Raw genomic sequence first — 26,843 nt, 5'->3', positions numbered from 1 at the left:
TTTTACCCCCTAAAGTACAAAATAATGAAACTGAAGGGATCTCTCCAAAGGTCAAGGGCGGGTTTCAGGGGGGGGGCCCCCCATTAAAAACAAAGTTGTTTTTTTTTTTTTTGTTTTTTTTTTTGTTTTTTTTTTTTTTTTTTTTTTTTTTTTTTTTTTTTTTTTTTTTTTTTTTCTTTTTGTTTTTTTTTTTTTTTTTTTTTTTTTTTTTTTTTTTTTTTTTTTTTTTTTTTATTTTTTTTTTTTTTTTGTTTTTCTTTTTTTTTTTTTTTTTTTTTTTTTTTTTTTTTTTTTTTTTTTTTTTTTTTTTTTCTTTTTTCTTGTTTTTTTCTTTTTTTTTTTTTTTTTTTTTTTTTTTTTTTTTTTTTTTTGGGGGGGGGGGGGGGGGGGGGGGGGGGGGGGGGGGGGGGGGGGGGGGGGGGGGGGGGGGGGGGGGGGGGGGGGGGGGGGGGGGGGGGGGGGGGGGGGGGGGGGGGGGGGGGGGGGGGGGGGGGGGGGGGGGGGGGGGGGGGGGGGGGGGGGGGGGGGGGGGGGGGGGGGGGGGGGGGGGGGGGGGGGGGGGGGGGGGGGGGGGGGGGGGGGGTGGGAGGAACAAAAGGGTTTCCTGCTGTTAAAAAGGAGGTGTTTTCCCCCCAAGGCCCCGGAACTTTGCCAAGTTTAAAAAACAGGCCTTATGTGAAAAATTCAACCAAAAAACCCCTTTTTTCAGGGGGGGGCCCAAACCAAAGGGAAACCACCCCATCATACTGCATGTGCTACAAAGCTTACTAAACTTTCACATGGCCAAATCTGGTGATAACTACACAGCTGTAGTAAAGTATTACAGATGGCAGACAGTCTGCCTTCTTTTCCACCTGTACATCATGCTAGTTCTTTCTGTCTTGCACTTCAACTAGCATTACAGCTTGGCACTTCACCAAGTTATTGTATCATGAAGTGTGGCACACCTGTGAGCCATCATCAGTACTGGTTCATCATAGATACCAAATACTTACTAGTTATATCCACCCCTCCTGGCATGTTTGAAGGGTGGTTATCTGTGCTTTCACCCACTGACCTGGTGCACATGTCCATTCTGAGGCACTGTTACAACTGCCGCATGTACACAGACAACCCTCCCCTCTAAACCCCAAACACTCAGACCTGTGAGGGTTACCCATATATCACCCAATGTGGACATATGCAGTCTCCAGCAAAGCAGGCCAAGAGGATAAGATCAACACCTGCACCACACCATGTGGAACATGTAGTTCACCATGAATCCCACTTTGACTGCCATGATATACAGTGGACACACCTGCCTGGACTACATGACAGGATACATGGTTGAACTCTCTGACTATGTGGTTCAGGCAGGTGTGATAGTAGTCCTGTGCAGTGTACTGCTGTCACCCAGAATGATGCTGCAGTACTATCAATAGATGGTTGACTGCAACATCGGCTTACATGTTATGTGTCATTCTCAGTGGATCCAGGGCCTCTCTGCCTGGGATTGCATGATTGCCAGAACCCAATGACTTGCCATGGATGTCCTACATCTGTCACCACTGGGTTGCCAGGTAATGGCTACATGTCTTGCCACCCCTATGGTGCCTTATTGGGCAGTGTTCCTAATGTTATTACCACCATAACAGCTACACATATATGCAATCTGAGAGTCATGCTGCTCAACAATGGACATCTAACTGTCAGGATGCAGTCACTCATAGCAGTTGTTTGAGTGGAGGACACATGTCTGCTGTAGTGGAGAGGTGGTTCACAGCAGCAGACTTGCAGTATCAGGCTATGACACATTCCACAGCTGTCAGCCCCCAAACAAGGACCACACCACACCACCACAGATGGTGTTGTCTCCATATTCATTATGGATAGGAACACCTCCACACTAGTATCCCATCATAATGCATTGGAGATACTTCCGGTACAACCATCTTGGGATAATCATGCTATCCAGACAATAGCCTGCTCTGGGTCCACATCTATACCTCTAGACTGTTGATGCACATTCCTCAATACCCTGCCATCCCTGATGGTCCAATGCAACACTGACATAGTACGAGTATTCAACTACCCCTCCATCACCTGGGGAATGTAGCCAATTGCCAGTACAGTGGCCCAACACTTCTGGGATTCATCATCTCCATCACCTAGACCAGCTCATACTGACCCATGGTAGAGGATGCAACAGCCATGACCTATGTTGACCACTTAAATATGGGACCATTGCTCATCCTCAGATGTCAATGCCTGAATGGTGAGATTCTCACAGGCTGTAATCAACATGGAACTCAAATGTCAGCCACACCCTCCACAAAGATAACCACCTGGAAAAAACTCTCCAAAGCTGTCTTTGCAGCCATGAAAACAGGAATGGATGTCTTCACTGCACCCATGGCAATGGGATGTAGCTGCATGACTGTGGAATCATACACATAGGCACTGTACAAACAGGTACATGAATGCATGGTACTACCCAGAGCCAACAGAACCCTGACACTGTCCTCCAAACACTGGGAGACAATGTGATGGCCCCTGCCATTACTGAAGTGTACATCAGAAGGAGGACACTGTTGCAGGGACAAGTGGTGTCCCATGACTGTTGAACTCTGTTATTAGCCTCAAACACAATTTTGGATCCCTCATGGAGTCCCCGATAGGCATCTATGGCAGCAGTGATGCAGCAGACACTGATGACAGTCACAACAGCCATGACAGTTACATCAACAACCTCCACAGCATTAAACACAAGTGTTGAGTTACTGCACAAAGCTAATACCTATCCTGAGACAATAGATATCGGCCACAGTCTTGGCAACACATTCAGTGCCAGCTTTACTCCTCTCTCCCCCACAAGTGAAGTGCTGAGTGAATGTGTTCTCACATGCTGTATCCCATGTCCATTCTAGGCATCCATGAGTCACCGGGATGTGGCCCTGTAGCAAGGCCACAGAGTCTGGCACTGTGATGACATATCCACCATGTCATAGGCAGGGTACCGTATGTGCACAGTAATTCCCGGTCTGTAACACAGTGATTGCATATGCCTCAGATTACAGGGCTGCTGGTTGTACATAGGTACATGTTGATGTACAACATCTGTTGTAGAATAGAGAATGGTATATGTTCTGGTTTGGACACACCTCCGATGGCTAATAACCACAGCCACAGGGGATATTCATCAACCAAACACACTTGGGATTACTATTCACACACACACACACACACACACACACACACACACACACATATTTTCCAGTACTGAGATCCATAGGTTCATTGCTTCATTGGTGTGTAGTAGGTGAATGGGCCTGAAGACTCTACAAGGCTAGCCCAATAGAATACTTTGGCATCAGGCCACATGACAATAGTCCCCAGTGTGGCTCAGGGATGTAGCCACTGGAGTGGTCCCAGGGGTGGGTATTGTATTCACCATCCACTCATCCAGGTCTCTGTTGTGATTGGCCAGTGATGTATACTGCTTCTCATGTATGTGATCTATATTCCATAACATGGACAGTGTCTGGGTTGTGCACATGTCCCACATGCATGTTCTTTAACGTGTGGAAATGTACTTGAGGTCTCTGGGGCATGTTGTATGGACAGATTGATATCTTCTGATGTAGCATTCCTGACCTCATTTGGTGAGACCTGGCTATGTAACTGAGGTCATGATTGCACCTACATTGACAGTATGATACAGGTATTCAGTGGAGTTAGTGGTGTCTGTCCATACAGGGCATGTGTATAAGGCATGGTATTCCCTTTGTGGGATACATTTGCAGACTCTACAGTTGTTGCAGGTGTCCAGTGGGGAACATGGCAAAGGGACCACTGTACACATTTATTTATCTACTGAGGGGATGGAACAGGGTGCCATGTCCTTTTACTTGCTGGATAACACATACTTAGTCAGGAGATGTAACACATCAAAGTACTTTCTGATGTCAGTGGCACTGTTGTGGTCAACAGGCATGTAGTCCACTGCTATCACACTGTAGTTACTATCTGTGGGCAATATGCAGGGAACTACCAATATAGTGGTTGTTGCCTATCCATGTATGTTTGTGTATGATACGTGGGTAAAGAGTGTGCTCTGCATAATAGAAGGGTTGCCTGTATTGTTCACTAATCCATACTGTCACATTTAGGGATGTGGATTGTCTATACCAACCTCTCTGGTGTTTTACATCTGTTTGATTTGTAATGTGGGCATTGTGACATATACTAGGTCCTCAACATAATAATTTAGCAAAACCCACCCCACAATGGATCCTGTTATTACACAATCACGCCAACCCTGACACAGGATACTGATGACAGATACACACTTGTCAGTACTGAGATTCAAACCTATACCTGGCTATGTATTGCTACTACAGTGCAACACATTTATTGCACATGCCACAGAGCTTATAGGATGGATGGTGTCCCAAAGTACTTCTAAGGTGAGGAACATCACCAGCCCTTGTGAATACTGGCATTGGGTGATGTAGTGGGTGAGAGATTCCAAAAATATTTTCCCTACACACACACTTACATTTGTCAGGGGTGAGGTCCAAACTTCTATCAAACAATCTTTTCAGACCATTATGTTACACATTTACCACATGCACCACTGACCTTACATGGTTTAGAGTTGGCAACAGGTACTTTTAAGGTGGATGGTATCTGCAGGATTGCTAAAGTCAGGCACTGAGATGTGTACTGGGTGTAAATGAGGCCATAATCTTTGAGGTATGGGCATACATATGTAGACACACAAACACTTACCAGTGATGAGATTCAAACTCATACATATGTAGTTATTGCTACTACATTGTTTCACATTTATCGCAAGCACCATGGAGCTTACATATTGGAGAGCTGTGCCAAGGTATCATTGAAGGTGAGTGACATCAGTCGCAGTGGTAAAGGAGGGGTAAGGGAAGTGTTGTAAGTGTGAATGACCACAAAATCAGGTCTCTACAAGGATGCACACACAGACACACACTTTCTCACACAAACACTCAAATTTATGCAGTTGCAAGGATCGGGATTAGAACTCCTACCTGACTAGCTTGCTATATTATGGTATTACGCAGTGATCGCATGTGTTATGGAGCTTATATGTTGCACAACTGTCCAAAGGTATCTTTGAAGGTGATTCACATCAGCAGCAGTGCTAAAGGAGGGGTAAGGGGAGAGTAGTAAATGTGAATGTCCACAAAATTAGGTGTTATCAAAGACACACACACTCTCTCACACAAACACACACAGTTTCTATATCTGGGATTAGAACTCCTAACTGAGTTTGCTACACTATAGTGTTATGCAGTTATCGCAAGCACCACAGAGCTTATATATTGGAGAGCTGTCCAAAGGTATCTTTGAAGGTGAGTGACATCAGCAACATTGCTAAAGGAAGGAAAAGGGAAGTGTAGTAAGTGTGAATGTCCACAAACTCAGGGATTATCAAAGACACACACATTATCACAGTTGGTAGGACCAGGATTAGAACTCCTACCTAACTAGTTTGCTATACTACAGTATTATGCAATTATTGCAAGCATCACATAGCTTATAAGGCTAAGACTTGGCCAAAGGGTTATTTCAATGTGACTGACATCAGCAGGCATGCTAAAGTAAGGCAATGGGAGGTGTAGTGAGGGTGAATGGCCTCAAAATCATTCATCTCTACACACACACATAGTTTAACAGTTGCCATCTATGAGATTAGAACTCCTACCTAACTAATTTGTGACACTACAGTATTACATAGTTATCACGCGCACCACATAGCTTATAAAGCTGGGACTTGGCCAAAGGGTTATTTCAAAGTGCTAAAGTAGGGCAATGGGAAGTGCAGTGTGTGTGAATGGGCCATAAATCATTCCTCTGGAAACACACACACACTTAGTCACACACAACTTTACATTTGACAGGATTGAGTATAAATGCTATATGAATACTGATTTGTACTATCATGTTACACAGTTATCACAAGCACCACAGACACTATAGGGCTGAGGGCTACCAAATGGAATGTCTACAGTGATTGACATCATGTGGTATCAGCCAATTGGATGTGTAGTGGGTGGTACAGGCTTCATAATGGAATTCTCTCTGTCACTGTCTGTCTCTCTCTTCCCCATATCTGTGTGTGTGTGTATGTTTGATGTATTATAGTGTGTTGGCCTTGGATATGTGTGAGTATTCCTATCCAGTGTGTGTGTGAAGCATAAATGGTGTACAATTTGGTGTGTGTGCACAGACATCTGTGAATGACAGATATGTAGAGTTCACTGTGTTGTCAGACATGGGCTTCTTTTATTTGGTGTAGGAGCATGCTCATTATGACCTTTTGTATTGAGTGTGTGAATCCATTCCAGGTAGGGTTGTACTCCAGTCTGGAGTTTGGTGTTCTACACCTACAGCTAGCAACCTGTTTCTGCAGGATATCTGTAGATGGGTTTACAATATGGAGTCACAATGGGCGACAGATATGGGGATACTGTAACTATTGCTGTCTGTGCTGCTTGTGTTACATGGATAGTATTAGCAGAGATATTCAGACATATGTACTGTTTTACACTGATATGCATTATGTCATCAACTACTGACAGATATAATTATTTGCTCACAGTTATTTCCTGGGAAATACAAGATGAATGAAGCTGAGTCCAGTATTGTGGTCCGCAGCCTATGCATTTTTGCATACTCCTGCCATTCTGGAGGGGTAGCTGCAGACACTTGCTGATGGGTCTGTGCAAATGGTCCAGAACCTTGGAACTATGGTGGCTGAGCATCCCCTTCTTGTACATATATCAACTTAACAAAATGGCCATATCCTGCTTTGGCCATACCTCTCAGCTGTACAGATTTACCCAGGTTAGCCAGAGGCAGGGCTCATATATCTGGTCAGTTCCCCTTCACATGGTGATTTATGAGCATGTTTGTAGCCCCCCATTACTGGGTTTGCAGGCAGGGGCAGTATGGGCACATATTAGAGTTTCAGACTTCACACACTCCATGACGTCCATGCTTCTACACCCACACTATCTTATTCTATCCTCTTCCTAACATTATGTGAGTGATATCTCAGAAGTATTCCTATAGCTGGCCCTTTATAGGTTCATAGGTTCATAGGTAGGTACTATGCTATCTGCCTGAGGGCATTTATAAGCCTACCCAGAGTGTGTCGGCTTTCGCCGCCCCATTGATTAATTAAATGATCCTCTGTAAAGCAGAGCCAATCATGTGATCCCAGGGGTGTATTTTCTGTTACCCATCCACTCGTCAAGGTTTTTCTTAAGGAGTGTTAGTGAGGGGCTCTGCCTAATGTAGTTTGGAATTTTGTTCCAAAGCATGGGGAGTCTCTGTGAAAGGAATCTATCCCTCCAGCATATTCTATTTATTGTTGTGGCAAGGTTTAGCTCACTAAAGCATGTGGCTCGCAGTGACTTGGATTTTTTTAGGTGGAGCGTGTCCATCAATTCTGAGTTGGACATGGCTTTGTAAGTCAGGCAGAGATGACCTCTGAGTAAGTGATATGCCACTGCGTACAGCTGGAGTTTTTTCAGTCAGGCTGCATAGGACATATGTTTGAGGCCAGTAATCCTCTTGGTGAGGTACTTTGTGGTCTCTTCAGAATACACCATAGAACAATCAGAGAAAGAACACAGAAGTGGCATTAATCCATCTTTATTCAATCCGTCCTGGTACCTCAGCTGTTTGCCTTCAATGGGACCCATAAGGCAAAAACAGTAAAAAATACACTTAAAACAGTTTTAAACAACTACAAACAAACAGAAAAGGCTATTGCACTTTAGTGTGTAGCCTACAATAGTTAAACAAATTATTTTAACAAAAAACAACTTTTTAAAAGTGCAGGCAGTCAAATAAGTACAATATGTGAAAAAACAAGCTTTTGAATCACAATAAATGCTGTAAAATTGGTGTTTAGATGGAAAACAGTTAAGTACAGCAAGAAAGTACAGAAAACTGATACTTAATCACTCCAAAGTCTCTCTTCTAAGCTAGAAGGCTTGTATCAGTTTAAGGCTTTCTAGTGCTTCCCAGTAGGTTAGCTACAGGAAAGATGGGAAACAAGCGCAGATGTGGTCTTTTAAACCAGAAAGTTGAAAGAGATGGACAAACTGTCCAAATGGTCAACTACAATTTCTGGGCCAGCTCTTGTGGTCGATAGGATACCTAATGCTTACCACTCCCACTGATAAGCCAGAAGGCTTCCATCCAACACAGAAAGGCTTTGGGGGCTCAGAAGCTTACTAACAATCCTGGATACAGCAACTCTGTAACCGGATTAGACTAGTTATAGGAAAGGCAGGAAACAGGTGCAAGTGCAGCTTTCAAATCAGAAAGTTGAAAGAGATAGAAAAAAAGCTGCTCAAACAGCCAATAGCTACAATTTCTGGGCCAGGGACCACTCCTCTTGTGGTAGATAGGCTACCTAATGCTTACCACTCCCACTGATAAGCTAGAAGGCTTCCCTCCAACACAGAAAGGCTTGAGGGCTCAGAAGCTTATAAACAGTCCTGGATACAGCAAATCTGTTCCTAGACTAGACTAGTAACAGGAAAGGCAGGAAACAAGCGCAAACACAGGCTTTAAAATCAGAAAGTTGAAAGAGATGGAAAAGCTTCCCAAACGGCCAATAAACTATAATTTCTGGGCCAGAAACCACTCCTCCTGTGGTAGATAGGTTACCTAGTGCTTACCACTGATAAGCTAGAAGGCTTCTCTCCAACACAGAAGAGCTTGGGGGCTCAGAAGCTTACCAACATTCCTGGATACAGCAAATCTGTACCTGGACTACACTAGTTACAGGAAAGGCTAAACCAGAAAGTAGAAAGAGATGGAAAAACTGCCCAAACGCCAATGAGCAAGTGCTGGGCTGTAGGATGCTTTTTGAGTGCTTAGGTTGAGAGTTAGACTAGTTTCAAGGGAAAAACTGAAGAGGAGACTTAGTGGAGCCGGGAATAATTTAACCCTAGCTAACCGGCACTGCCCGACGCACAAAACCATGCAAACACGTTTTTTATAGCAGGGAAATGAAAGAGATAGAAATTAGCCCAAAATGGCCAATAAACTACTACCGTCTGGGCTGGAACCACTCCTCCAGGGACAGATAGGCTGCTCAAAGCTCCCCTCTCTCACGGTGAACAGAGAAACTTTCTTCTATCCAAGTAAGGTATGGGCAAAACCCACTCTTCCCATGGTAGATAGGCTGGATACAGCAAGTCTGTATCTGGACTAGACTAGTTACAGGAAAGGCAGGAAACAAGCTTATATTTTTTTTCTTTTTTTACAGAAAAGCAGCTAAAACAGCAGTAAATACAATTTAAATTACAGTGCAGGCTAGCGCACTTGAGTGTGTAGCAATATTACGGCAAATACAGTTTAAATAAATGCAATCATCCTATCATCCCAGCGGTATTTATGGATTGGTCCACAGTTCATGCAGTAGGACATGAGGGGCATGCTTCTGGGATTTGTCAACGTGGCCTTGCATTTGTGTTTTGTTGACTGTGTTAGGTTGTTAGTTGGGACCCCATGAGATACCATACAATGGCACTATGGGTGAGGCACAGGCCTTTGACAGAAGACTGTAGGCCATTTGTTAGTGATGCAGGCCATCTGTAGTAGGCCAGTGCATTCTGCCACTCCTACATTCCCAGGCTGTGAGCCAGTGGATTCCCCTGGGGTGACAGGGTAAGTGCATGAGGTGTTAATGGCAATAGTTCCTGTCCATATTGATCCATTGGTCTGTATGCTGGCAGGATGCTGCTTACAGCTAGGGACACACCTGCTTAGGACGCCTTTTCAGCATGCTGCATTCTGTGGGTATTCCCATACAGAAGTGGGGTCATACTGTACTCATTTCCAACAGCAAGGATATGACCTATGATAAACCTGCGGCTGATGGTGGGGTGAGCTGAGTGCATGTGTGATATGGAATCTACTTGCAGCTGACTCACAGATATACCTGGGACATTCCCCTTATGCTGCCATGTGCAGGGATATAGGCAGTCTCTCATTACTTCATTACTATGCCTTTTGTGGTCTGCCATTGACTGGCCAGACTATATCAGCATTCCATACTACATGGACTACTAATGTGCTGCTAACCTGTATGTACAATTCCAAAGTTGTGCGCAGTTAACAGTTACATGTTATGCACTCTGTCTATGGTACTTCCACCTGTATACTGTGTGTATATATGGGCCTACATTCATGGCATGTCCATCTGTCAGACGGTGACAGATATTGACATCTGGACAGTGAGTATGGATGACTGCTAACATGGGTATTGCTGAGAGGCATTGTGGTTGCACTACAGTTGTCAGAACATGGCCCTGTCAACCACAGTATGGCCCATAGGCCACTGAGACACAACCTTCCATGCCTACATGCTGACCACTTCCAGACAATATTGAACACACAACAACCTAACACACAGACCCCTGCATATTGTACACATGCAACAATCTATCCTGTAGATTGGGCCAGCTTGGGTAATCTGTGCTCCACTGATATTACTCCTCACACTTACATGTTACTGCATTTCTACATAGGATTGTGTGTGTGTGTGGGGGGGGGGGCACACCTGATGATTTTAAACATGCCCTGTGATGGTACTGGTATTTCAGGTACTCTGTTGGTTTCTATTTCATATTGTATTCTGACCTATCATGCAAACTGGAGGCATATCAGTAGAGTACAGATCTTAGGTTTTATTGACCTACATTTCAGTTTCAGACTTCTTACCCTTCAGAACTAACATACAACTGCCAGACCTGTTGTAGTCTGTCTGTGCAGGTCTGGAGGGGTCTGTTCACCATTGCCATCAATTGGTGGCCTTAGCCCAGCCTTTCTTTATGGTCATCTACACCTGTCCTGCTGGCTGAGGCTGGTGGTGAGTATGTGAGCCTCACTGACATGCATGTGTGTGTCCTATGGACACACATTTGGGCCACCATGTGTACTGCAGTGGGATTTGTCACCTTGTCTAGTACTGCCTAGTATGTTGACACCAATATAGGTATAGATCTCTGATGCTTTTGCAGGTTTTTATTTAGAGCCTGCAACTATGATTTTGTGTATATATGTGTATATTTTGCTGGTTTAGTAGGGCTATGTGTGGGTGGAGGTGTGATGCAAGTGTTAACCTTCTCCTCTTGACTGTCTGTCCCAGTCTTGGGTGGAGACAGCTTAGCCTCCAGTTTGGCTGTATAATTGCATCTCTCGCATATGTTAGCATTTTGTGGTAGGAGGAGAGGGTTGTCTGTGTACATGAGGCAGTTGTAACATTGCCTCAGGATACCCAGATTCACCAGCTGGACTGGAGAGTACACCTGAAATTGCCCTTTGGTCATGCCTGAATAGTAGGGTGAGCTGCTTAGTCACTTGGTGAGGGGTGAATAAAGAGCCTTGCCCTGCTGGGCAATCAAGTGTCAGGGTATATTAGTGCTTGCAATTAGGTCTGATCAAGTGCTCGGCTGTAGGATGCTTTTTGAGTGCTTAGGTTGAGAGTTAGACTAGTTTCAAGGGAAAAACTGAAGAGGAGACTTAGTGGAGCCGGGAATAATTTAACCCTAGCTAACCGGCACTGCCCGATGCACAAAACCGTGCAAACACAGTTTTTATAGCAGGGAAATGAAAGAGATAGAAATTAGCCCAAAATGGCCAATAAACTACTAACGTCTGGGCTGGAACCACTCCTCCAGGGACAGATAGGCTGCTCAAAGCTCCCCTCTCTCACGGTGAACAGAGAAACTTTCTTCTATCCAAGTAAGGTATGGGCAACTCAGAAACTTGTAACACAGACCTGAATTCAGCACTAGCCTGAAAACTGGACTATACTAGCTTAGAAAGGCGGGAAACCATGATTTTTTTTTTGTTTGTTTTTTTGAAAAGATAAGGCAAAAACAGTAAAAAATACACTTAAAACAGTTTTAAACAACTACAAACAAACAGAAAAGGCTATTGCACTTTAGTGTGTAGCCTACAATAGTTAAACAAATTATTTTAACAAAAAACAACTTTTTAAGAGTGCAGGCAGTCAAATAAGTACAATATGTGAAAAAGCAAGCTTCTGAATCACAATAAATGCTGTAAAATTGGTGTTTAGGTGGAAAACAGTTAAGTACAGCAAGAAAGTACAGAAAACTGATACTTAATCACTCCAAAGTCTCTCTTCTAAGCTAGAAGGCTTGTATCAGTTTAAGGCTTTCTAGTGCTTCCCAGTAGGTTAGCTACAGGAAAGATGGGAAACAAGCGCAGATGTGGTCTTTTAAACCAGAAAGTTGAAAGAGATGGACAAACTGTCCAAATGGTCAACTACAATTTCTGGGCCAGCTCTTGTGGTCGATAGGATACCTAATGCTTACCACTCCCACTGATAAGCTAGAAGGCTTCCCTCCAACACAGAAAGGTTTGAGGGCTCAGAAGCTTATAAACAGTCCTGGATACAGCAAATCTGTACCTAGACTAGACTAGTAACAGGAAAGGCAGGAAACAAGCGCAAACACAGGCTTTAAAATCAGAAGGTTGAAAGAGATGAAAAAGCTTCCCAAACGGCCAATAAACTATAATTTCTGGGCCAGAAACCACTCCTCCTGTGGTAGATAGGTTACCTAGTGCTTACCACTCCCACTGATAAGCTAGAAGGCTTCTCTCCAACACAAAAGAGCTTGGGGGCTCAGAAGCTTACCAACATTCCTGGATACAGCAAATCTGTACCTGGACTACACTAGTTACAGGAAAGGCTAAACCAGAAAGTAGAAAGAGATGGAAAAACTGCCCAAACGCCAATGAACTACAATTTCTGGGCCAAAACCCACTCTTCCCATGGTAGATAGGCTGGATACAGCAAGTCTGTATCTGGACTAGACTAATTACAGGAAAGGCAGGAAACAAGCTTAGATTTTTTTTTTTTTTTACAGAAAAGCAGCTAAAACAGCAGTAAATACAATTCAAATTACAGTGCAGGCTAGCACACTTGAGTGTGTAGCAATATTACGGCAAATACAGTTTAAATAAATGCAATCATCCTATCATCCCAGCGGTATTTATGGATTGGTCCACAGTTCATGCAGTAGGACATGAGGGGCATGCTACTGGGATTTGTCAACGTGGCCTTGCATTTGTGTTCTGTTGACTGTGTTAGGTTGTTAGTTGGGACCCCATGAGATACCATACAATGGCACTATGGGTGAGGCACAGGCCTTTGACAGAAGACTGTAGGCCATTTGTTAGTGATGCAGGCCATCTGTAGTAGGCCAGTGCATTCTGCCACTCCTACATTCCCAGGCTGTGAGCCAGTGGATTCCCCTGGGGTGACAGGGTAAGTGCATGAGGTGTTAATGGCAATAGTTCCTGTCCATATTGATTCATTGGTCTGTATGCTGGCAGGGTGCTGCTTACAGCTAGGGACACACCTGCATAGGACACCTTTTCAGCATGCTGCATTCTGTGGGTATTCCCATACAGAAGTGGGGTCATACTGTACTCATTTCCAACAGCAAGGATATGACCTGTGATAAACCTGCGGCTGATGGTGGGGTGAGCTGAGTGCATGTGTGATATGGAATCTACTTGCAGCTGACTCACAGATATACCTGGGACATTCCCCTTATGCTGCCATGTGCAGGGATATAGGCAGTCTCTCATTACTTCATAACTATGCCTTTTGTGGTCTGCCATTGACTGGCCAGACTCAATCAGCATTCCATACTACATGGACTACTAATGTGCTGCTAACCTGTATGTACAATTCCAAAGTTGTGCGCAGTTAACAGTTACATGTTATGCACTCTATCTATGGTACTTCCACCTGTATACTGTGTGTATATATGGGCCTACATTCATGGCATGTCCATCTGTCAGACAGTGACAGATATTGACATCTGGACAGTGACTATGGATGACTGCTAACATGGATATTGCTGAGAGGCATTGTGGTTGCACTACAGTTGTCGGAACATGGCCCTGTCAACCACAGTATGGCCCATAGGCCACTGAGACACAACCTTCCATGCCTACATGCTGACCACTTCCAGACAATATTGAACACACAACAACCTAACACACAGACCCCTGCATATTGTACACATGCAACAATCTATCCTGTAGATTGGGCCAGCTCGGGTAATCTGTGCTCCACTGATATTACTCCTCACACTTACATGTTACTGCATTTCTACATAGGATTGGGGGGGGGGGGCACACCTGATGATTTTAAACATGCCCTATGATGGTACTGGTATTTCAGGTACTCTGTTGGTTTCCATTTCATATTGTATTCTGACCTATCATGCAAACTGGAGGCATATCAATAGAGTACAGATCTTAGGTTTTATTGACCTACATTTCAGTTTCAGACTTCTTACCCTTCAGAACTAACATACAACTGCCAGACCTGTTGTAGTCTGTCTGTGCAGGTCTGGAGGGGGGCTGTTCACCATTGCCATCAATTGGTGGCCTTAGCCCAGCCTTTCTTTATGGTCATCTATACTTGTCCTGCTGGCTGAGGCTGGTGGTGAGTATGTGAGCCTCACTGACATGCATGTATCTGTCCTATGGACACACATTTGGGCCACCATGTGTACTGCAGTGGTATTTGTCACCTTGTCTAGTACTGCCTAGTATGTTGACACCAATATTTGTTATGGATTTCATGCTGCCCATATAGGTATCCACTATCTGTTGCCATCCCATTCAGCCACCCGAGTCCCTTGCATGCTCACATACATACCATAGATACAACTATCAGAGTATACTACTCCATTCAGTAATTGCTAGGAAGAGTGACTTACCTTGTGGCTGAGCCAGTATTGAGGACAGTGCTGGAGGGCTGACTATGGCGGCTGCACATAGTACACCCCCTATACATGGTAAAGCACAGGCAGTGTCATGTTTGGCATCCATTTTACTGTATGTGCAAGTCAGAGAATGGTGTCATTCCCTGAGTCCCTACCATGTCAGTGTATGTGCTATTCATTGCCTCTTAGCCAAGGCCTGGGCATACTGGGCACGCCTCCTTCTGCCTACATGGACAGGCTCAGGTAGTTCCTCCTCCGAGTCACTCTGTGCCTATGATGGCCTTGGCAATGGTGGGGGCTGTGTGGCCTTGTCCTGAGCTTCTCCTGCTGCAGATGTTTCTGCAGGATCATATTGTGTAGCATGGCACATACTATGAACATTTGTGTACATGTAGCTGGAGAGTACTGCAAGGCTCCACCGGATATGTCCAGGCAGCAGAACCATGACTTGGGCATCCCAAACACATGCTCTATTATGATTCTGGTTTGTGCGTGTGCCTCATTATGGAGTTCTTGTTTAGGTGTGTGCATTTCTGAGGGGTGTCATCAGCCACGGCTCCAGTGTGTAGCCAGCATCCACCACTAGGTGGCCATATGGAATGTCCCCAATGGCAAATGACTGGTACAGCTGTGTAATATGCCAGATGTAGGAGCCATGATAGCTTCCAGGGCTGCAAGAACACACATTCAAGATAATGCCCTGGGCATCGCACATGACCTGGCAATTGATGAAGGGGAAGCCCTTCCAGTTTATTTAGACTCTACCTCGCTCACCAGGTGGTGCTTTGATGTGTATGTGCATGCAGTCTATAGCACCCAAAACCTCAAGGTATTCTGATATTTGGTGGAAGAGACGCATATTGCTGGTCAATGCCTCATGGGTGTTGAGGAAATATATGTGCTCACTGGCATGTGCTGACATGGCATCCAGTAACTGGTGGAGTACACTGGATGCTGATGCCTGTGTGAGATCCCCATGATATCCCCAGTTGTCCTTTGGAAGGTACCTGTGGCTAGTATTCTTAAGCCTACACATACCTTGGTATCCACTGGGATGGGTTCCCCTCAGTTGGTTCTGTGTGTGAGGTGGGGTCAGCACAGCTCAACAATTTGCTGTTGAATGTCCCTGTCCACCCTATAGCACTCCACTATCTCCAGGTCATGTAGCTCCTGGTAGGTTACCCTGGGTCTGTACACTCTCCTCCTCCTCCTCCTCACTGTGGGATGGTCTTCAGCATTCACATCCTCTCCACCCTGAATCTCTTGCACATATTGATGTATGAGAGTGACAGCAGCCTATAACATTTTGTTAGTTTTGTCAGGTAAAATTTCCCCATCTGTGTACACCAGTGGTGCAGAGTTTGTGGGAAATAACAGACTGAAAGGTGTTTGCATAGTTTATAGTAGTGTGCTGGGCTGCTGCCTGTTTAATTGGCTGATTCTGATACATTTCACCTGCCAGCTATGCTAGTTGTCCCTGATTGCCTTGCTACTGCTGTTTTCCCTTCCCATTGCCTTCCCATTTAAGCTCCGAGGCACGCCACACATACCCAGTGCTCAGATGTGAACAGAGCTGCTATTTCCTGTTTTTTTTTTTTTTTTTTGTTTGTTTAAAACCCGGTGCGTGGCACGCACACCTATTTAGGCAATGTAAACACTGCTAGGCAGCCTCAGACACACCCGCTTCCTTAGCTTTGCATAGCTAAGGGCAAACACAAGCCACACAGCTCCAATAAGCTTACAGCATGCAGGACACTCCCCCTTATGAGGTCATCCACCTCTTAGTCTTATACAATGGTGTTGCTGCACCTACACGGTTGGGTGCAAGCTAACACTGAGAGTAAATCTATGATTCAGTATCAGTCCCCTCATTTACATAAACCAGAATGCTAATTCATAGTTACCACACTCACACTGAGCCTTCCCCCTTAGCAACCACTGTTCCCTGGTATTGTTGTCTTATGCATGCCATTGTCTATTATAGCAACATTTTTTTTATATTTTATTTATTTATTTTTATTTAAGTTTGATGACCAGGAAAGTCCACTGGGCTAAGAAGAGCCCGTTTTCAGTGGAGGCTCGGTAAGAAAAGCTCCACAATAATTGCAAGTTACATGCAAAATGCTGATTTGGTTATAAAAGCTTATTTCCCCCTTTTTTTCTTATTTTCATGGCGATCCCATTTGTGCACCACTGCCCTACGCTTAAACGGCCAAGATCAGCCAAAAAAAAAACTTATTTTTTATAAAATTGCAACTATTTTTCATGCCAATGGCCATATATTTGGCCATTGGCATACCTACTACATTGAATACATGCTTTCTTTTAAGCTGTCATGCCTCCGTTTTGTAATTTGCAGAAATATATTCAGTTAGTAACTGAATACATTCCTGCAGGTTACAGTATTCCTGCACAGACACCTGCCTGCCTGCTTCCTGGATCGCTAATTCACCTCATTTGCATGGTTTTCACCAGCAAATGAGGTAATTAGCATATAGCAGTGGTGTCCATGCAGGAATAGTGTAGGAGCACTCATGCACGTCCCGGGAGCTTGTTCCTGGATTGCTCAGTGGCCATATTGTGTGCAGCAGCTCTTGCACACTTCCTGCACTCCGTGCAGAGCTTGCTGAATCCAGGGGATACAGTTTTGTGGTGATTGACTGCCCCCAAAAGGTAATGGGTGAATTGGACAGGAAAACAAGAAAACTGTTTCATGCTTATCAAATGATATATAAAAATCAGTGCATATGAAGATTATATATTCCTCATGCTGAAAGAGGTATGGGCCTCCTCAAAATTAACTACATATGTAGATCTGCAATTGAATGAGTGTATACATATCTGCTGACCTCACCAGATCCAAACATAGTGAAAATTTTGAAACATGAAGAGAACAAATCTAACATGACTTCTTTGCTTAGTTTATCAAATGCATATCGATATTAATAGGGAATGGAAACCAAACCAGAAATAGACAAAAATAAGGCAGCAACTGAATGTGCCAAAAACAAAAGAAATAATATAAGGAGAAGAATCAGATGAGAAGGCAAGAAATGTGTAAAAGCATAAATACAGTTGAAGTACAGAAAACTACTGGAACAGCCTCATGTTGACCAGGATCTGATGCAGGCATGGTTAAGGAAAGGTGAATTTAAACCAGAAGATGAAAGGTTAATATTAGTGGCCCAGGACAGTGGACTATGTACACTTTGGTTTACAAAGTCTATTGATCATGCGAGAGAAACAGACAAATGCAGTTCTGTAAAACAGAACTGGAAACAGTCGCCATCCTGTTGCTGGGTATGATAAACTAATAGCAGAGGGTCTGTATTATGAAATGCATAATAATGTGGCAAGACTGCTGTACTGGGTATTGTGCAAACATTATGATAGTGAAGTAGCTGAGAAGCATTGGAAACATGAGCCACAAAGCATTATAGAAAATGGTGACGTTTATATCGCATGGAATTACCCGTTATCAACAGTTCAAAAAATCGATGTGAGAAAACCAGATATAATAGTCCATGACAAGAAGACAAAACTAGCATTGATAATGGAAATTACTACACCCAGTGATTCCAGTGTCTTGCATACAGAGAGACGCAAAGTCATAAAATACCAGAATTTGCAGGCAAAAATGAGGGCAATGTGGAGGAAGGATACCCAGACAATTCCAATAGTAGTAAGAGCAATGAGTCCCATAAAAAAAATTTACAGTGTTACTTCGACATGCTACTGATACATGCAAGTCCATGTGAACTGCAGAAGGAGTCCATTCTGGGAACATTGTGGGTGCTGTGAAAAGCACTTTTGGCTAATGTCAAAGATTGAAACATTACTAATTTCATCACTTTAATCATACTTTGACTTAGGAATAGGGTACATTTCCATCATCATATTAGAAACCCCAAAGACTTGGTGAAATTAAAAAGGGGAATAACACATAAGGGAGTTTTTTGTGCCTACAGTCACTCATTCTTTCCTTCTCAGGGTAACCTCCAACTCCAAGGTTACTATTCAAACTAGAGTCACAACTGGCATAACTTGCTCTTTACATCAGGATAGATGAACTTGGTAAAATTACTGAAGTGTACCGGAAGAAAACAGTAAGGGTCACTACTGCAACCAAAGACTGAGAGGAGAACCATGACTTTCAGAATATGATAGTATTACCAGTCTGCAAGAATTATGCTACTTTGTGAAATAGGGGTGATTCAGATAAAGACAGGGTAGCGAAGAACAAATCAAGGGACATTTTCAATTTTAGTGAAGTTAAGGAGAGCCAGGGTTTTCTTTCAGGTGGATAGCTCATAGGTGGCAGTTTATAATGCCAAACTCGTTTCTGCTCTCAGAGATGGGTTTCTAAAGTCAATGCATAGATCAAACATAAAAGAAACATTTCAGATAGCATTCAGTAGAATTTATAGAGTTATCTCACTCTCTGTCTCCTCAGACAGAACATCACTGTCCAGATTTATCTAAGGCTTGCTGACTTCCATTCCAACAGTAAACATACCATGTTATGTTGTTAATTTTTGAGGTGCTAAAATGTGACACTTTCCCATAATGTCAGTAAGACTCTCATTAAGGACATAAAATGTAATCTTCATCCCCTCCTAATAATAACCCTTCATTTAGAAGGTAGCAAAACAGGCTACATTGCAGTGACCATAGTTTATCTGCATTATGCCTAAAGCAATGGAAATTCCTTCTACCAGCACTGAAGAATATAACTCACTATAATGAATTCTAATTCCAACTAAATAAATTCTTACATAAAACCAACCACTGTAAATGCTTTAGTACACCATGAATCATCTAAATGCCACTCTCAGTTATGTCCTCCAATAAATATCTCATCTATTGGACACCACCCAACTAACTTACATACCAAAGAAAAAGTGTTCTGGCTTCGCTTACATATATCATAGTTTTAGTCACGTTCATTTATCAAAAATGTTCTCTGTATGTTTTCATACTGAGAAAGTAAAGCATCAGGGTCATAACTATATTGATATAAAGTAGTAACTGAATTACTACATACACAAATGACATTTCAAAGTCCATTTATGTCTTGATTGCTGTATGTAATGCCTTACTATGTAAATAATTGTTCATATATTGTTTGCTTGTGCCCTTGAAATGAAATGTATATGGCAGCCTGTTGATATTAGGAGAACTGTAATTTGGATCAGTTGATCCTGTTGAAACTAAAAGTGTAAACGTGGGGAATTTTTACTAAGTCTAAAAGTACAATAGCTTGAAATGCCCCCCACCCCACTCCATCACCACCACCACCACCACCAGGTACAATAATCTTAGATTATAGAAATGTAGTAAAGTTGTGCAAAGTGTCACTATGTTAGCGGTTGCAGGGGAAAATGTTTTTAAAGTGTGACAGTGAGCTTCAGAATTTGCTATTATTTTCTTGAATCTCATTAATTTTTTTGACATGTTAGAATCATGGGATTGTGTCTCAGCCTTCCAATATGGAACTGTATTCCTATGCATTTCTGGCATATGAATAATTTAGTCTTATATAAGACTCATAAATTTCTGTAATTCTTTTTATGTGTTGTATCCAGGCAATGTATGAAAGCAGTCCTTTGAGATCATGTTAACAAATTCAAATAAAATAAAAATAAAACAAAAAAGTAAAAATAAAACTTAGTACTGAGACCGGTCTACTGCCAGTTTTAATGGAATAGTAAGAAGTAACAGGACGATAGAGGGATATGTGGGTATTAAGGTCGACAGGTTGTAATGTGTTGATGGCAAGATAGAATGAGGGGTATAGAACACTGCCTGAACTATAGTTCTATATTATAAAATATGAGAACAGTACTATAAAGTAACATGCTGCTTACTTTACAGCAAGTGAAGAAAACTGCAGTTTCACTTAAATACATGAACTACCGCTTCAGAGACACAGAATACAACAGTCAATCTTTAATTTAGCTATTTATACACACTAACTTCAAATTCTAACAGCTGCTGCTGATAAAGTGGAAAGTCATCTCAGATATGGCATAATTCACGAACGATGTATGAGAACCCCATTTGATCATACCCAACCAACAGAACGAGTTACAAAACCTTATTTTACACAGGGAAAAACCACCAGCATGCCTATGCAGTATATGGACCCTTGTACCTGTCCAAACTAACAGATTGCACCCCTGTACCTGTCCAAACTAAAAGAACTACCTTTTAAGCCAGCAGACCTTGGAGATAAGTTCTAAATTTGTCAGAAGAACTACAGCTTGATCTGTCAGGCTTTACCAAACAGGTTTGATTAAACCACTTGTGATCAAACATTTAAATATCACTCATCAGCACTTTTAGCTTCTTCAGGTTTTTTTTTTATATATATATATATATATATATATATATATATATATATATATATATATTTTTTTTTATTTTTTTTTTTCATTTCCTAGGTTAATTTAGCTTATAGCCTACAGACCTTCAAGAAGCTGCAATGTCATTTTCTGATGTTTGAATTTCTTTGATTCAATATATGTATGTGTGTGTGTCTGCATATACACATATATATATATATATATATATATATGTGTGTGTGTGTGTGTGTGTGTGTGTGTGTGTGTGTGTGTGTGTGTGTATATATATATATATATATATATATATATATATATATATATCCATCAGAGAAGCAGCTTTCTGAATGAAAAAAATGGTATAACTGATTGAAAATTAGCTGTTTGCATGTACTGGCTTTATTTCAGTGCAAGATCACAGTACAGTGGGGATTGGAAATTTGCCCTTTCCCCAATCTCACAGTTGGTATATAGAATTAGCAGGGGATGTGGGGAGCACAGCCTACCCCACCCTCCCGCAAAAAGTAGATTTTTTATTTAATCTTTCTGAAAAAAAATTTTAGTTCACCTGAATCTTTGCGATTTGAACTGTTTCAGTTGTATGACAGGCATTCAAATTGTTTTAATTTTTGAAAGTCTCATAGGCTCATATATATATATATATATATATATATATATATATATATATATATATATATATAAAACAATCATACAAGCTACACACACTAGCTGCCTGCCTTTTCTAAGTGCTTTAATAGCAGATTTACAGACTGTATGTTGTGTAGCAAAGAGTGGGAACTAACAGATAGGCCTGTAAACCTACATTTCAGTAACCCCATATTTGCACGCAAACACATACCTGTTGTTCATTTTTCTTTCTGTTCTTCTATACTGTGGAAGACACCATTTTTGTTTTTAGTAATCATAAACTTGCATACCTACAAATATCTTCTGTAAGCTTTCTTATTGTCCTGTTTAAAGGCTAGAAAGGTGAAATGCACAACTGAAATGTAGTGCACTAGTCTTGTTTGCAAAACATTACTTAATGTGGACGACTATAGACAAATAGTACTGTACCTATCTAGTTCAACCATCAAGAAATCCTTATTAACTTTCTCTCTCTCTCTCTCTCAGTGAGACTAGTCTGCTGCAAAAGTTATCATATCCCACTACCTAAAGAACTTGCACAGCTGAATTTCACCTGCAGTTGCAAAAGTTCACAAGGAAAAATACACTGAGTTAAATCTATGTAAGACAATTTACAAGACTCAAACTAATAATTTAATTTGTTAAGTCATGCACTAGTGTGTTCTGTCTGTAGTGCTGAATCTGCTATAAGGATATCTCCACCCCCACTTACTCACTCACACTCATAGACCTTTTACTGCTGAAGGTGAAGCTACAGTGGATATAAAAAGTTTACACACCCCTCTTAAAATGTCAGGTTTCTGTGATATAAAAAAAATGAGACCACAATAAATCATTTAAAAACTTTTCCCACCTTTAATGTGCCCAATAAACTGTACAATTCAATTGAAAAACAAGCAAATCTGTTATGGGAAAAATATAAAAAATAAAAAATGTACAATAAACTGGTTGCATAAGTGTCCACACCCTTAAACTAATACTTTGTTGAAGCACCTTTTGATTTAATTACAGCATTCAGTCTTCTTGGGTACACAACTGCCATCAATTAAAGAGACTGATTAACCCCAAATAAAGTTCAGCTGTCCTAGCAGGATTTTCCTGACATTTACTCAGTTGCCTGCTACAGCAAAAGCCTTGGGTCGCAGAGAGTTTGCAAAGCATCAAAGGGATTTCATTGTTGAAAGGTATCAGTCAGGAGAAGGGTACAAAAAAATTTCAACAGCATTGGATATACTGTGGAACATAGTGAAGACAGTCATCAAAAAGTGAAGAAAATATGGGACAACAGTGACGTTGCAAAGAACTAGACGTCTCTCCTAACTTGATGAAAAAACAAGACAAAAACTGGTCAGGGAGGCTGACAAGAGACCTACAGCAACACTGAAGGAGCTGTAGGAATTTCTGGCAAGTACTGGTTGTGTACTACATGTGACAACAATCTCCCGTATTCTCTATATGTCTGGGCTATGGGGTAGGGTTGCAAGACAGAAGCCTTTTCTTACACAGAAAAACATCCAGGCTCGGCTAACATTTGCATAACAATACATCAAGTCTCCCAAAAGCATGTGGGAAAATGTGTTATGGGTCTGAAAAGACCAAGGTTGAATGTTTTGGCCACAATTTCAAAAGGTACATTTGATACAAAAACAACAGTTCATATCACCTAAAGAACACCATCCCCACAGTGAAGCATGGTGGTGGCAGTATCCTGCTTTGGGGTTGCTTTTCTTTAACTGGAGCTGGAGCTTTAATCAAGGTGGAGGGAATTATGAACAGCTCCAAATACCAGTCACTTTTGGCCCAAAACCTTCTGGTGTCTGCTAGAAAGCTGAAGATGAAGAGGAATTTCACCTTTCAACTCAACAATGACCCTAAGCATCCATCCAAATCAACAAAAGAATGGCTTCAACAGAAGAAAATTAAAGTTTTGGAATGGCCCAGCCATAGCCCAGACCTAAATCCAATAGAAAATCTGTGGGGTGACCTGAATAGGGCTGTGCACAAGAGATGCTCTCACAATCTGACAGATTTGGGGCACTTTTGCAAGAAAGAGTGGGCAAATATTGTCAAATCAATACGTGCCATGCTGATAGACTTCTACCCAAGAAGACTTAATGTTGTAATTAAATCAAAAGGTGCTTCAACAAAGTATTAGTTTAAGGGTGTGCAGACTTATGCAACCAGCTTATTGAAATTTTTAAATTTTTTATATTTTTTCCCGTAACAGATTTGTTTGTTTTTCAATTGAATTGTACAGGTTATAGGTCACATTAAAGGTGGGAAAAGTTTTGAAATGATTTGTTGTGGTCTCATTTATGGCATTATAACTGGGGTGTGTAAATGCTTTATATCCACTGTATTTTAACACTTCAGCATATTTTACTCTTATCAGTGTAATAGATCCATGGAAAAGAAATTCTCCGGGATTCAATAAAGTCATTTTTCCGTGCAATAACAGTGTAGCCACTCTTGCACAGAAAGAGACAGCTGAGCGATTCGGTAAACTACTGAATTAGTGTGCAGAAGCCTCTCTACACTGTTCTTGCAAGGAAAACCCTGCAGCAAGCTAATTACCTCATTTGCTGGTGAAAAACATGCAAATGAGGTGAATTAGTGATTCAGTAAGCTGCCAGGTCTCTGTGCAAGAACAGTGTCAGTGCAGAAATGTATTCGGTTAATAACCATGTACATTTCTGCAAATAACAAAACAGAGGCATGACAGCTCATAAAAAGCATGTATTATGGCCATTAGGCATGCCAATGGCCAAATATAAGGCCATTGGCATGAAAAACTGTTTAATTTTTATAAAAATCAATTTTTTGGGGCCGATCCAGGACATTTAAGCATAGTGCAGCGGCGTGCAAACAGGCTCGTACAAAAAAAAAAAAAAAAAGAAAATGAGAAAACCCAATCTTAAGGGAAATCTGCATTTTGCCATTATAGTGTATGGCATGAAGAATGAAAACACTACCAGGGAACAGTGGTTGTCAAAGGGAAAGGGTCTGTTTTACTGCAGTAACTATGGACTAAGACAGTGGGGTATGCAAATGAGGGTAAATTTACTGAATCCCAAAATATTCTAAGTCCAAAACCTGCACCTAACCGTGTAAGTGCTCTAAGACGATCGTCTAGGCAAAAGGAAAAACTAACATGAAAAGGATGTGTGTCATGCTTGTTGTAAGCACATTGGAGCTCCGTGGCCTGTGTGTGTGCTTAGCTAAGCACAGCTAAGCAAGGATGTGTGTCTGAGGCTGCATATCTCTGTTTACATTGCCTAAACAGGTGTGCGTGGTGCGTACCGGGACTTAAAAAAAAAAAAAGCAACTGGCAAGTGGAACACGAAAAAATAAAAGGGAAATAGCAGAATACAGCCAGTTAAATGCAAGTAATATAGCTGGCAGGTGAAATGTATTATAGTCAGCCAACTACACAGCCAGCAGCTCTTGCACACCACTGTAAACTATGCAAACACCTTTCAGTCTGTTTTTCCCACAAACTCTATGCCACCAGTGTACACAGATGGGGGATTTTTAACTGGCAAAACTAACTAAAAATGTTAGAGGCTGCTCCTGCTTTACTCCATCAATATGTGCTAAAGGGTGAGGGTGGTGAAGAGGATACTGCTGACAACCACCCCAGACTTATGAGGAGGAGGAGGAGAAGAGTGTTCAGACCCAGGGTAACCTACCAGGGGCTACATAATCTGGAGATAGTAGAGTGCTACAGGGTGGACAGGGACCTACTTCAGCAAATCATTGAGCTGTGCCGGCCTCACCTCACACCGAGACCAAACAGAGGGGAACCCATCCCAGTGGATTCCAAGGTATGTGTAGCCTTAAGAATACTAGCTACAGGTACCTTCCAAAGGCCTACTGGGGATCTCATGGGGGTCTCACATGCATCCGCATCCAGGTTACTCCATCAGTTCCTGGATGCCATGCGACCACATGCAGCTGAGCACATTCAAATCCCCACCACCTGTGAGGAGAGGGCTAGCAATATGCATCTCTTCCAACATGTAGCAGACTACCTGGAGGTATTAGGTGCCATAGACTACATGCATATCCACATCAAAGCACCACTTGGTGAGCGGGATAGAGTCTACATAAACCGCAAGAGGTTCCACTCCATCAACTGTCAAGTTATGTGCAATGCCCAGGGCATTATCATGAATGTGTGTGCTGGCAGCCCTGGAAGCTACCATGACTCCCACATCTAGCATGTCTCACAGCTGTACCAGGCATTTGCCAGTGGGGACATCCCGTACGGCCATCTGGTGGGGGATGCTGGCTCTGCACTGGAACTGTGGCTGATGACACCCATCAGAAATGCACACACACCCACACAAGAACACCATAATGAGGCACACGCACAAACAAGGATCATTATAGACCATGTGTTTGGAATGATCAAGTCATGGTTCCGCTGCCTTGACATATCCGTTGGAGCCTTACAGTATGCTCCAGCTACATGTGCACACATGTTCATAGTATGTGCCATGCTACACTACATGATCCTGTGGAAACAGCTGCAGCAGGAACATAACAGGGAGGGCCACACAACTCCCCACCATTGCCAAGGTTACCACAGCTGCAGAGGAACTCGGAGGAGGAACATCCTGAGCCTGCCCTTGTAGGCAAAAGAAGGCATGCCCAGTATGCCCAGGCCTTGGCAAAGAGGCAACACATAGCACATACACTGACACTGTAGGGACCCAGGGACTGATATCTCTCTCTGACTCACGCAAACACTAAAATGGATGCCAAACATCACACTACCTATACCTTAACATGCATAGGCAGTGTACTGCATGCATCTGACATAGTCATCCCTCAAGCACTGTCCTCACAACTGCCTCAGGCACAAGGTAAGTTAATTTCATTATAATAAAGGAATGGTGTACAATGTTTTGTAAGCATATCTATGGTATTGATGCAAGCATGTAAAGGAATGGGGTGTCTGCATGGGATAGCAGCAGACAACTGACAGTTATATGGGACAGCAGGGATTTTATGCACAGTACTGGCTTCC

Source organism: Protopterus annectens, chromosome 12.part0 (assembly GCF_019279795.1).
Source record: "Protopterus annectens isolate FY-2018-M chromosome 12.part0, PAN1.0, whole genome shotgun sequence".
NCBI lineage: Eukaryota > Metazoa > Chordata > Ceratodontiformes > Protopteridae > Protopterus > Protopterus annectens.
Note: the sequence above shows the minus strand (reverse complement) of the source record.